The 11936-nt window shown below is 38.7% G+C and overlaps 2 pseudogenes; one reads left to right on the top strand and one right to left on the bottom strand.

The window, feature by feature from the left end:
- Positions 1-231: 231 nt before the first annotated feature.
- Positions 232-6732, bottom strand: LOC125614700 (annotated as a pseudogene).
- Positions 6733-6783: 51 nt separating this feature from the next.
- Positions 6784-9120, top strand: LOC107161056 (annotated as a pseudogene).
- Positions 9121-11936: the final 2816 nt, after the last annotated feature.

Raw genomic sequence — 11936 nt, 5'->3', positions numbered from 1 at the left:
TTCCTCTGGAGCTTCTGGGAAGGCCCTCCTTCAGTGGAGAGACTGACCTTTGTCATCCCCTAACTTGTCTAACCCACAGTATCATAGGAACTTTAGCTTAGGTAGAATTTATCACTGCCCTTGTGACAGATGCCACGTAATTGCCAAGTACAACCTCAATCTCAGTGGTATTCATTGACATCCCTTTGTACCAGCCATCCTGGCAATGCTTAAACACTAAAAACCTCTCACCTATTCCCAGCTCTAGCTCTTCTTCTTTCTGAGAGTGTATGGGTGGATAGACACATAAACACTGGGGTGAGTCTGAGTTTGAAAATGTGCAGTCTGTACAGTGGATCCATGTACATGGGTCTGGGTCCCATTTCAGCAGCAGCAACACCAGCAGTAGTACCTGGTGATGTGGAGGTGAGGACAATTACATCCAGGATATGGGGTGGTAGAGGGGAGGATTCATAGTTCCAAGGGCAGCTGGTTAGGGGACATCCAATGGGAAAGTGAATGAGGAGCCAGTTGTCACTGAGCTGTTTGGGAATGAGGTAACAGTTATCTCAGTGGTACTCATATGAACTTGAGAAGTGACACTGCAGGAATCCCAGACAGTTCCCTGATCCTCCCAGCAGCTGTGGTATTGCTGGAGCTAATGAGGACAGGAGGGCTGATCTTCATGCAGTGGCAGTTCTGGGATGCCTGGGAAGACTTGTTTGCCACAGTGAGGGAAGTGAAGGAGAATCACTTTTTGATGTTCTTCTTGGTGTTGGAGAGTTTTTGGGCAGTGCTTCTCTGGGCTCTTGCTGAGGGACCTTCTCCAGCATCAACTCCTGGCATGGGAGGCTTATCCCATTCCATCCCCTGTTTAGCAGCTTAGTTAAACTCAATGTGGGAAATTGGAAATATGCCTACTTTGTCTGGCAACATTCCTTCAGTCCAGTTTTCATTCACTCTGTGTTTCATAGTCAGAAAAACATCCTTTGGTAACAGAAGGCAATCTTTGTCCACTTCCTTGTCTTTTACTTCAAAGTCATAAAGTCTTTTGCACTGAGTTGGAGGTTGAGGTAATGGTTGAAAAATCTGCTAGAATTGTTGGGGAAAGAGCCATGGATCCTGCTGACTTCCCCATGTTACCAGGTTTCATCAACATGTCGCAAAATGATTATGTCATGTTGGTGAATTTAAAGTCACCAGGTTCCTTCCTCATGGTTATATAATGCTTTTGCTCATGGTAACTGAGGCTTACCCCTCATCAGGGACTCCAGGTTTGCACCCGTGGGTGCTGTCCATACTGGGAACCTTGTAGATAATTTGCACTACAATTAGCCATACTGCTGCCCTGAGCTGTGAATGCATTTGTGCAGTTGGCCCCACTGCCCCCACCAGGGCTATGTTTCCAAGGGCTCTGCTTGATGCTCTCCAGAAGCCTGTCCAGCAGGATGTCACTGGGAAGCTCCTCAACACCCAAGCCAACTAGGGTCCTCCACTCAGAAAAACTGCGGGAACCTAGGATCACCAGCAAACATCATTTGCAAAACTTGAGCTGAAAAGACAAGACAAGACTTTTGCAGAAGCATCCAGGTGTTCTAGACACCCAGGACACTCCAAAAGATCCAAGAAGGCAGATTCATCCATCTTGATCTACTGTGCTGAGAAAGAGTTTTCAGAAATGTTAATAGGTGTGTGCAGCTCTTAAAATAATTTGTGTAACATGCATTTCAGATTTACTCTTGTGCCTTGACTGCTCCAAATTGTTTGTGGCCCCTTGTGCAGCCCAGTCTTGCCCACTTTTAACTGTGTCTCAGATGCCACGGTGCCCCCAAGACTCTTCTATGCTGCCCACACACACACATGCACACACACAAAGTATGCCACTGCCTCCCACTTGCCCAGCCTTCAATGTTATTTTTTTTTTTAATTAAAAGAATGCTTGTTATGTTTGAAACCAATATGTGAGAGTTGGGAAAATCCAATTTTCAAGCCTGGCTTGATTATTTTGTGACTGAGTGACTTTAGAAAAGTGACCTAACTTCTCTGTTTTTTTTTATTCTCTGGTGGTAGTAATAGTCCCTGTTGTAGAGAACAACAGGAACTACAGACAAAGCTCCAGTGCAGTGTGTGTCAGGATATACAGTCCAGACATGGCATTCTCTCAAACAAGATCAATAATGACAGTGTCTTGTGGTGATGGGCAGCTGACAGTGCATAAATAGCAAGCACCATCACTCTTTCTGTGACAGCAGCTGGAAGACACCAAGGTAGATGGGGCCAGGATGCTTGACACTAGTGACATACTTATGGCTCCCCAACTTTTCTTGCAGAATGTCCCCCAGGACCTATCCATCTGTACTTTTGTGCGAGAGCAGTTCCTCATGGTGCAGACCCTGCAGGAGATGCTGGCTAATACAGTGGAGAAGCTGGAAGGGGAAAGTACACTGGACTGGAATTTCTTAGTGTGCTCAGCTGCTGTGGGATGGTGGCTCTTACAGGATTTGGAAATCATGTTTGTGGAGATAAGTCAATGATTTTCACTTGTGACTCTCCTGGGGTTGGCCTTTTGCTTTATCTAGCACGTCATCTTATCTTGAACTTGAAAACAGAAATCCAAGTGCAATATGATCTGTGTGGCTGCCTGTTGTGCTCATGGAAACAGCCTTTCTTGGGCATCTGTGTGTCTCCCTGTGTCTTTAGAGCTCTGACTGTTCCTGTTTGGACAAGTTATTTGGTTCATGGCTCTGTGTTATGTATCATTATTATTGTCAAATACTGTTGACTATGTGGCTATGTTCTAAGCTGTTTTTTGGCGAGTAAAATTTCATGGCACTGTTACATACTTTAGGTATGTCATCATGGTGATATTGCTTTAGTGAATTGTAAATTTGCAAATAGCTAATAATTTTCTTTTGAAAATTAAGAGTTTTATTTCTGTCTTCAAATGTAACTATGTTTCCTTCAAAAATCTATTCTGGTTATTTTAATTATTTTCCAAGTGGCAAACTTTTACTGACTTGGTAGTACCCATTTGCAACCAATTCATACAGTTTAGAGTTAAGCAGAGGGATAAATAGTCACATTTTGGGGGGTCTTCTCTGTAATTTTTAGGGGCATTCTAAGTGCTGCACTGTTGTGTAGTTTAATAAACTGGAGTATTTCCAGGAATAGAACCAAAATTCTTCTTTTGTCATTAACGATTTGTATATTGCTATCATTGTTGAATTATTATTCTAGTTGAGATCAGAAAAAAATTAATAATACATGGTTCCAAAAAGTGAATGCTTAATTGTGTTGTAACATATAGTTTTGCACCATCCATGTACAAATCTTATAGCTCTGTAATTTAAAATATTTTAGCATCAAAGTTTAGTACTTTAATCAGGCTGTGTATGAATTCTAAATTAAGTTTTAACATGCATAATTTAATGAAAACCTACTATAGGAAAAAGATTCATTTTATGGTGCTGGATCTTACTTTCAGATGCTAGTATTTCTTAGGAAGAAAACACTGTCAAATAGCTCAAGGGAAAAGTATATGAGTTTTTAGGGGTGAGAAACATTTTTATTTAAGCAGTTTTGATGATACCCAGGAGTGATATTAAAAAATTTTACAACCTGCTTTGGCATAAGTACCAGTGAATCAGAGTGGCTGGCAGCCACAGTGCTGGAGGATGGGTAGTCAAGTGATTTGTGTGGGATTCTTGGATGACCCATTGGGAGATCCAGTGATGTTTACCAAGAGGGATAGTTATTTTCCACTGTAACAACTATTTTAATCATGAGAGCATTTACTGGTTATATTTGATTCATGAATGCTGCTGGGATTCATAAGAATCATCTTTTGGACTCCATGGATGACCATATCATCTCTCTTCTTATGTCTCCTTCAAACTCCTTATGGTACTGTGATGGTGAATCCTTTTGTCAAGCAAACTGACATCTCTCAGTTAAAAAATTATGCACAGTAGCTTCTCTGGAATGAAGATTCCCCATTTCATAGGGTAAAATGTGTCAGAAAGGAAATACTATTTTTTTTGGAGAGGGGTACCAGGGATTGAACTGAAGGACACTCAACCACTGAGCCACAACCCCAGCCTTAGTTTGTATTTTATTTAGAGACACAGTCTCACTGAGTTGCTTAGCACCTCACTTTTTGCTGATGCTGGCTTTGAACTCACAATACTTCTGCCTTAGCCTCCTGATCTGCTGGGATTAGAGGCATGCACCACCATACCCAGCTTACCATTTTCTAAATATAGGTTGCTACTGATGCTACTGATTTCCTACAACACAATGCTTTCATTTTACAAAGAAAAATTGTTCAGTACTAGAATTTTGGTAGGAAATGAAATTTCAAGTTGTAGAAAAGTGCACAAATAGCGTTTATGAACTCTGGAAGTGTTCAAGAATTGCATGGGGTACTGCACTGTTATCATCATCTCTAGTGATCTGGAGAATGATGATATGAATGGTGCAAAATTTCTCACATTTAAATAAGTGGTAAGACCTGGTTCCCGTGTTGCAGAGTGGAAAGTCTCAAAGGTAATTTCCCCAGACTTCACTTTTTAGCTGGGTGTAGTTCAGTATCTTATTACTATTGGATATGCTATCAAAGTTTGTTTGCCATTTCAAAATCCTATAATACTTCAAAGAAAAATGATTTTTAAGAATTCTCACTTTTTCCCCCTAGTTAAAAATGGGTAAAAGATAGTGGAAATGAATTGAACAGCATGTGATGTCTGTTCTGTCTGTCCATTTCATGATGAGAATAATTCTATTAGTGAATATTATTATTAGTATTACTAAAGTATGATTGAGCTGAATGTTCAGATGAGGAAAAGGCTCAGGATGTTAATTTGAAAGTAGTAGGTTGATACAGGTGCAGTAGATGCAAATAAGCTACTCTCTTTTCATTTAGTAACTTTTACATCCAAAGAGAAACAGCTCTGGAAAGTAAAGAGGAATCTGCAGCCTGGTTTTTATGTGTTTTACTTGATGGCTAACTGCTTCTATTGGGGTATGGAAATGAAGTCTTTTGGTTTGAGTCCCAGAACTATTTCTTTTTAGTGGTATGCCTTGACTAGTAATCTCTCTGAAACTTAGTATGATTTATGTTGCTATAATTCAATATCACCCTTGGTAAGTTATAGAGAAAAGACACTTATTAAGCTCTTGGCTCTGGAAGTTCAAGAGCATGCAGCTGGCATCTGCTGAGTCCTACTGGGTCATAAGGTGGTATAAGATAGCACCTGGTGTTATGGTTTCAATATGAAATGTCCCCTGAAGGACTTGTATTTTTGTTTTGTTTTGTTTTAAGGCAGGGTCTCACTAAATTGCCTAGGGCCTGGCTAAATTCCTGTGGCTGGCCTTGAACTTGTGATACTCCTGAATTTACCTCCTAAATGGCTAGGATTACATGTACACAGGTATATACATTGTGAAATATTCACTACAAACTAATTAACATTCATAACCTCACATAATTATATTTGTCAAAAGGTTTCTAAATTTTCATACCCTATTAAATGGGATAAGTGTTTTATTTTACATTGTTATAGCTCTGGCCATAGAATTATAATCATTCTAATCATACATGTTGGCATAATGCCTTTGAACTTTTCATGTATTTAGAGACATTTAGAAAAGCAATAAATTCTATGAGTTCTTTTCTTCAAACATTAGCTCTGGCTTATTAACAATTAAGCATATCTAGGAAGAAAAAATATATTTGGATGTCTTTTATTTATATCAAGCAATGAACTCTATCTAAACAAAAACATAATTCACCTTCAGAAGCTAATTCCATTTCAAAGAGTCATATCATATCCTTCTCTTTCTATATATTTATAACAACTAGCCTACTTAGAAGTTTTTACATTCTATGAGAAGTGAGAAGAAAATAACATCTGAAAAAAAAGATTTTGAAGACTCTTCAATAGTAGTCTAGAAAAGGTTATATGAAAACCATCTCAAGTTTTAAGCTTCTTCTTTTTATAAACATTACATAGGCTGTATTTTTTCAAAATAACTTGCCACAACTGATTTGTGCCCATGTTAACAACTCTTCTATAATTCCTGTTAACATAGTTTAACACAAGGGGTTTTCCTATAGAAATAATTTATATTACTTCTACAGAAAGTGTCAATAGGGCTGGGAATGAAACTCTGTTGTAGAGAGCTTGCCTAGCATGTGCAAGGCCTTAGAATTTAACCCCAAACACTTTAAAAAAAGGAAAGAGTGAAAGAATGAAGGGAGGAAAGAAAAAGTGAGGGTACAGGAGGGGAGAGAAAGGGATGAGTAATTAAAACAAAAGGACAAGTGGTACAAATACAAATATATGATGTATCAGCTCTTTAAAAATTTTACAGAGCTTTAGAATTTTAGTGACATCAAACTGGGTAATATTATGACTGTACAGAATGGCACATAAAAAGTTATGCCTTGGCCTGGCCTAAACCAAATGAACGGGTGGGTGACCTAAAGAGGACCCCTCTCTGGCTTGATTGGGACAGGCTTGAACCTGTGCTGCTTCAGGATGCATAGCATAGTGAAGAGGCCAACAATATTTCCCTGACAGGCAGCGTGAGTGTGTTAGGCTCCTGGGAGCCCATGACCAGAGCTCCTCATGCCCATGTCCACTGCCCTCTCCCCATCTGCTGGTTCACAATGGTCTGTTCATTTACCTGGTGCAGGGTTGTTCCTGACCAAAGGCCTGTGTGTCCACAGCCTGTTTTGGCATGAATGGGCATGGTGTCATTGTGGAGGGAATAGGCAAAGTAGCCTTAGCCTGATGGGGGGCAATGGCTGCCCCTCAGCCAAATTTGGGTGTGGTCCTGGAAGAAGAAATTAGGGTTGTGGTCTGCCTTTTCTGAAGTCATGGAAACACACCCTAGTTCTTATGGCTGTCCGTGGGAGTTGGTGATATGTACAGCTATTGGATTTTTTGTTTTTTTCTTGTTTTTTGGAGAAGTTATCAGTCTGTGAGAAGCAGGTGTTACATGAGAAGAGAAAAAAGCTTGCTCTAAAACTTTCTGAACTAATTTTAAAAAATTGAACTACTTGAAATAGTTAGTCTTGTTCAAAGGAGACTTGAAGAGATGGTTTTATGCTGCTAAGATAAAGACCTCATTTAAAACCTTAGAATGAGAAAAAATCAAATTTTTACTTTATTTTCTGAATTAATTGAGACAAAATAAGACCTTATAGAGAATATTCAGGAGGCAATCGAAGCAGAAAATTTGAGGGGAATTTTCGAAAACCTGTATTGTGTGGTATCTAAACATGAGGATGAAATACTTTTTGAGAAACAGCTAAAAGAAGAAAAAACTAAACATTCTCAACTGGATGAATAGATGATGGATATATCAAAAAGTATTAAGTCCCTAGAAGATGAATCAAAATCCCTCAGATCACAAATACCTGAAGCTAAAACAACCTTGAGACTATTTCAAATGAATGAAGGAGGATTTAAGGTAGCAATAAAATAGGATTTGAATGAAAATTCCAAACTTCAGGAAAGTCAGAAACAGCTTTTACAAGAAGTTGAAGTATGGAAAGAAAAGGTGAATGGCCTTAAACAGCAAATGACATTTGAACACACTAAAGTACATGCAGATCAAGTTCTAAGAGATAAAGAAAATCACATTAAGTTTCTGACTGAACATTTTCTGCAGATAAAATTTGGGTTTCTTTGCTTGGAGAAGACCTAACAGATGATGGTAACTTGGAATTGGAAATGAAATGTGTTGGTGCTCACTTAGAGGATCAGCCAAAAGGAGACTTGAAGGTATGGTTTTATGATGCTAAGTTAAAGACCTCTTTAAAACCTAGAAGGAGAAAGAAATCAAATTTTTACTTTATTTTCTGAATTAATTAAAAAAAATGAAGACCTTGTAGAGAATATTAAAAATCATAAGTCATAACAAGCATATTTGCAGTCAAAAAATACACAATTTAAAAGTGAGAATCAGAATCTGCAGCAGAAACTTAAAGTCATGATTGAACTATATCAAGAAAATGTAATGAAACTCCAAAGGAAATTAATAGGAGATGAAAATTACCAGGTAGAGCAAGAGGAGAAACTTTCTAAAATGGAGGAAAACATCAGCCACGCAACTGAACAGCTGGAGAACTATAGAAAGCAAGTCAAAGATCTTGAAGAAAAATTAGAGAGAATGATTTATTCTTATCAGGGGCCAATTATGTACTATGAGAAAAATGCATATGACAATGAGTTGACAGCTCAGAGTGCTGAAAGATACCTCAATGATTTAAGGAAACAAAATGCCCACAACACACAAAATGTAACTGAAAATTAATTTAACTTAAACTTGTAGAAAAAGATCCTTCTGCACTTGATGATTCAAATACAGCCTTTGGCAGAGAGAATTCCCCAAATGGTCCCTCACCATTGGGTCAACCTTCATCTGAATTGAGAGATCCTCTTTTGGGAAAGAAGGGTCCACTCACACTCTTACCTTTGCTTCTAAGGGTAGGAGGAAGAGGCTCAAGAGACCCAGAGAATCCTCTGGGCCCTCAGGTTATCAATGAAAGAAGAAAATCAGGCCATGTTGCGATAAGAGATCCTCAAGAGCATCTTATATTATTGGGACCCTGTCAACTCAATGGGAACAGAACCCTAAGATGATGATGGCTCCACCAGGCCAATCATATTCTGATCCACGTCTTCCTCTACTAAGACAAGATGGATGTTATTCTAATTACAGTAGACCGTCTGGACCAGCAAAACTCAGAAGTTCTACTGTGTCACCTTTGGATAAAATGGATGGGCCTATGTCTTCAGAAATAAAATACAGTAGAAATAATATCAAAGTTTATCTTGGTGATTCCAATGTGCCTGATTCATCTCTCCCTGCTGAAAGTGAAGCAACTGGCTCTGGCTTTGCTTTCTCACCTTTCCTTCCAATCAGAAGTCCATTGTTTCCAGTTGATCCAAGAGTCAGTTCATGAGAAGAGGACCTTTTTTTCCTCCACATCCTCTAGGAAATATGTATGGAGCATCTCGAGAATATTTTCCACTGGGCCCACCACCCCCTCCATTCCCAATGGGACCGTGGTATTTTCCTCATTATTTCCCCCAAGAGCTGAATTTTCCCCCTCCATTCCCCACATTCTGAAAGTAGAAGTGAGTTCCCTTCAGGGTTGATTCCACCTTCCAGTGAGCCTTTTAATGAACATCCAGAAGCACAACAATAATTCTGACAATATTTTGTATCTGCCTTCAAAAATAATCTGTCATTTTTGCTTTAACTAAATACTTTTACTCAAGTTATTATACTTTTGCTACAATTGAAGCTTAACTGCATTACAATTCTTAGAATAACATTTTGTAAATAAAGATAGTTTAAATATGAATCTTATGAGTAAATTATTTCCATTTTATTTTATTCTAGAGAGTATAACTTAATTTGATTAATTTACCATTACATAAGCAACAATGGGAATATTATATGCATATTCTTGCAGTCAGGGATATTTTAAAATCTAAATGAAGCTTGTGCTTTGATACAATGAAATGTACTTATTATGATTGTAGCAAATATGAACACAACTTTATGCTTAGTGAAAAATTTTTAATTGATTTAAAGTCTTATTTGCCATTGATGATAATAATTAAAATAGGTAGTTTTCCCTAAAAGAAAAATAACTAGAACATATTAAGAGTAAACAAGAAAAGATGACTACATCATGTAAATAGGAGATTTCAAATATAAAAAATTTCAGTTCTCAGAAAACTTTTCAAAATTCGAAACAACAATTTAAGTTCACTCAGCCCCCATTGTTCCTATATCCTTTATTTTATGCCCATTTTCATAAAATTAAGAATTGTCTCCTGCTCTGAGCTAGGTCCCCTTTTTTATTTTTGTATTGAGAGGCATGTCTCGAGGGTATTATGTGCTTGCTCATTCAATGAAGACATGTGTAGTAGAATGGGGAATTCCATGGGTTAAAGTTATATTCCAATGAGTACAGAATTGTGCAAAAGCACAGGTTGTATATGCAGGAAGTTATGTGTAATTACATAAGTGGGATTACACATAGTGGCAAAGCAGAGTAATAAATGAAAAATCTAAGCAGATACATTTTTAGATCAATAGGCAATAGATAAACCCAGAATGAGTATCAGTGGAAATATGAAGAAAGAAACAAGGATGAAAACGAGAGAATGTGTAATATACATTTGCCAAAGTGCATTAAAATGCAGGCCTCATGGATTTCCAGAGTCCCACATAGGGGCCTGGAAGGGTGTACAGTAAGTACAGTTATAGACCATGGCATGAGCTTGTTGACAAGAAATGCAAAACATCATCATTAGTGATTGCGCATTTTGATGAAAAAATCCATGAGATTTTACAGCATCTTAAATAAAAGATAAAGTAATCTCACAGCTGTATGTGTGTGGGCATTATTCACTATCAAAGGTCCAGGAAACTTAGTGTGGCTGTGTATACGAGCAAGGAAGATGGGGGACATATGATGCTGTGAAAGAGTTTGAAGGGTTAAAAAAAAGAGACAGTAAATTGAGGGGATAATATGAGGGGATAATAAATGAGGGGATCCAGATGAGGGGATAATACAGCTACAGCAATATGAGGAACAGGTTTAGCTGTATATTAAGAATTTGTAACAATGTTTAAAGTAGTAGAAAATAATCTCAATACCAGGATTGTTGAGAGCCACACCTGAAGTGGCCCCAGCAAACTTCCAGCTGATTGGCTCACCACAGCCCCAGCAAACTTCCAGCTGATTGGCTCACTGTGGCCCCAGCAAACTTCCTGACGATTGGCTCCTAAGAGGTGATGCTCATTGGGCTGTTTCCTCACCTTTCAGACCACAGAGCTGCTCATTGGGGGACTCTTTTGGCTCTGCCCATGCAACCCAACAAATTGGGCTCAAGAGCGGTTGAGAGGCTGGCAGAGAGAGCCGGTGGTGGCAGTTGGACTCAGGGAATTCCTGAAGAGCTTGTGTGGTGTGGCCTGTGTGTTCTAAAATGAAGTTCATTTCTGTTTGACAAGTGGCTCGTGAATTGTGCCCAGCCAGACTATGGCATTTGGTGGCCCGCACAGGGAGCGACTGAGGGTAAGTGATAAGGTAAACTACTCGCCCCTGAGGGCAGGGCAAGAGGATGGGTAGCCATTTTAAGATTATTCTTTCCTTTTGATTCACTTTTGTTTTAAGTTGCCTGTCCCTGGAGATGGGTGAGATGGAAGAAAAACTTTCACATCTGAGAAAAAACTATTTGCGTCTGAGGAACAGATAGGGAGAAAGGACAGATGGACATTTCAGGAGGATAGAAATGCTGATATAATGAATTATTGTTCCATTTTTGTTTCATTCTGTTTTGGTTTTGTTTTGTGTTATCTTGTTGGGTTGTGTTATCTTTATACTTGAAATATGGGATCAGAAATTAGTAAAAAACAAATGAAAAGAGTGTTAAGTAAATTGTAAGAAGAAGGAGGCACCCCAGTAAAACCAAGAACAGTTAGGGCATACGTCGATACAATACAAAAATGTAGCACATGGCTTTTTAAAGAGGAATTGTTGAATATTTCACAATGGGACTATCATGGTGAAGATTTAAGGGAGAGGGAAAAGAAAAACCCAGGAACTCTGCCAGTTGTCAATTTGCCATTGTGGATGATGATATGATTTTGTTTGCCTAGTCCAAAGCCTTCAGTTCAGACTATGGTAGAAGATATGTTAGATCAAGTAAAAGAGAAGGTCTCTCAAGCTAGTCAGACAGAGGAATAAAATTTAAAGGAGGAAAAGCCATCAGGGGGGAAGTTACAACAGGAGGCTGTTACTAACACCTTTCTATCACCAGAGAGCATAAGTGTCCAACCAACAGCTCCACCTCCATATGCTGGGAGGGCTCCATCCCTGTTAGTTGATACATGGGATCCTGAGACAGGACCTCAAAGATTAGCATCCC

The sequence above is a fragment of the Marmota marmota genome, unplaced genomic scaffold (assembly GCF_001458135.2).
Source record: "Marmota marmota marmota unplaced genomic scaffold, marMar, whole genome shotgun sequence".
Classification (NCBI taxonomy): Eukaryota; Metazoa; Chordata; class Mammalia; order Rodentia; family Sciuridae; genus Marmota; species Marmota marmota.
Note: the sequence above shows the minus strand (reverse complement) of the source record. Positions and strands in the feature narration are given on the sequence as shown.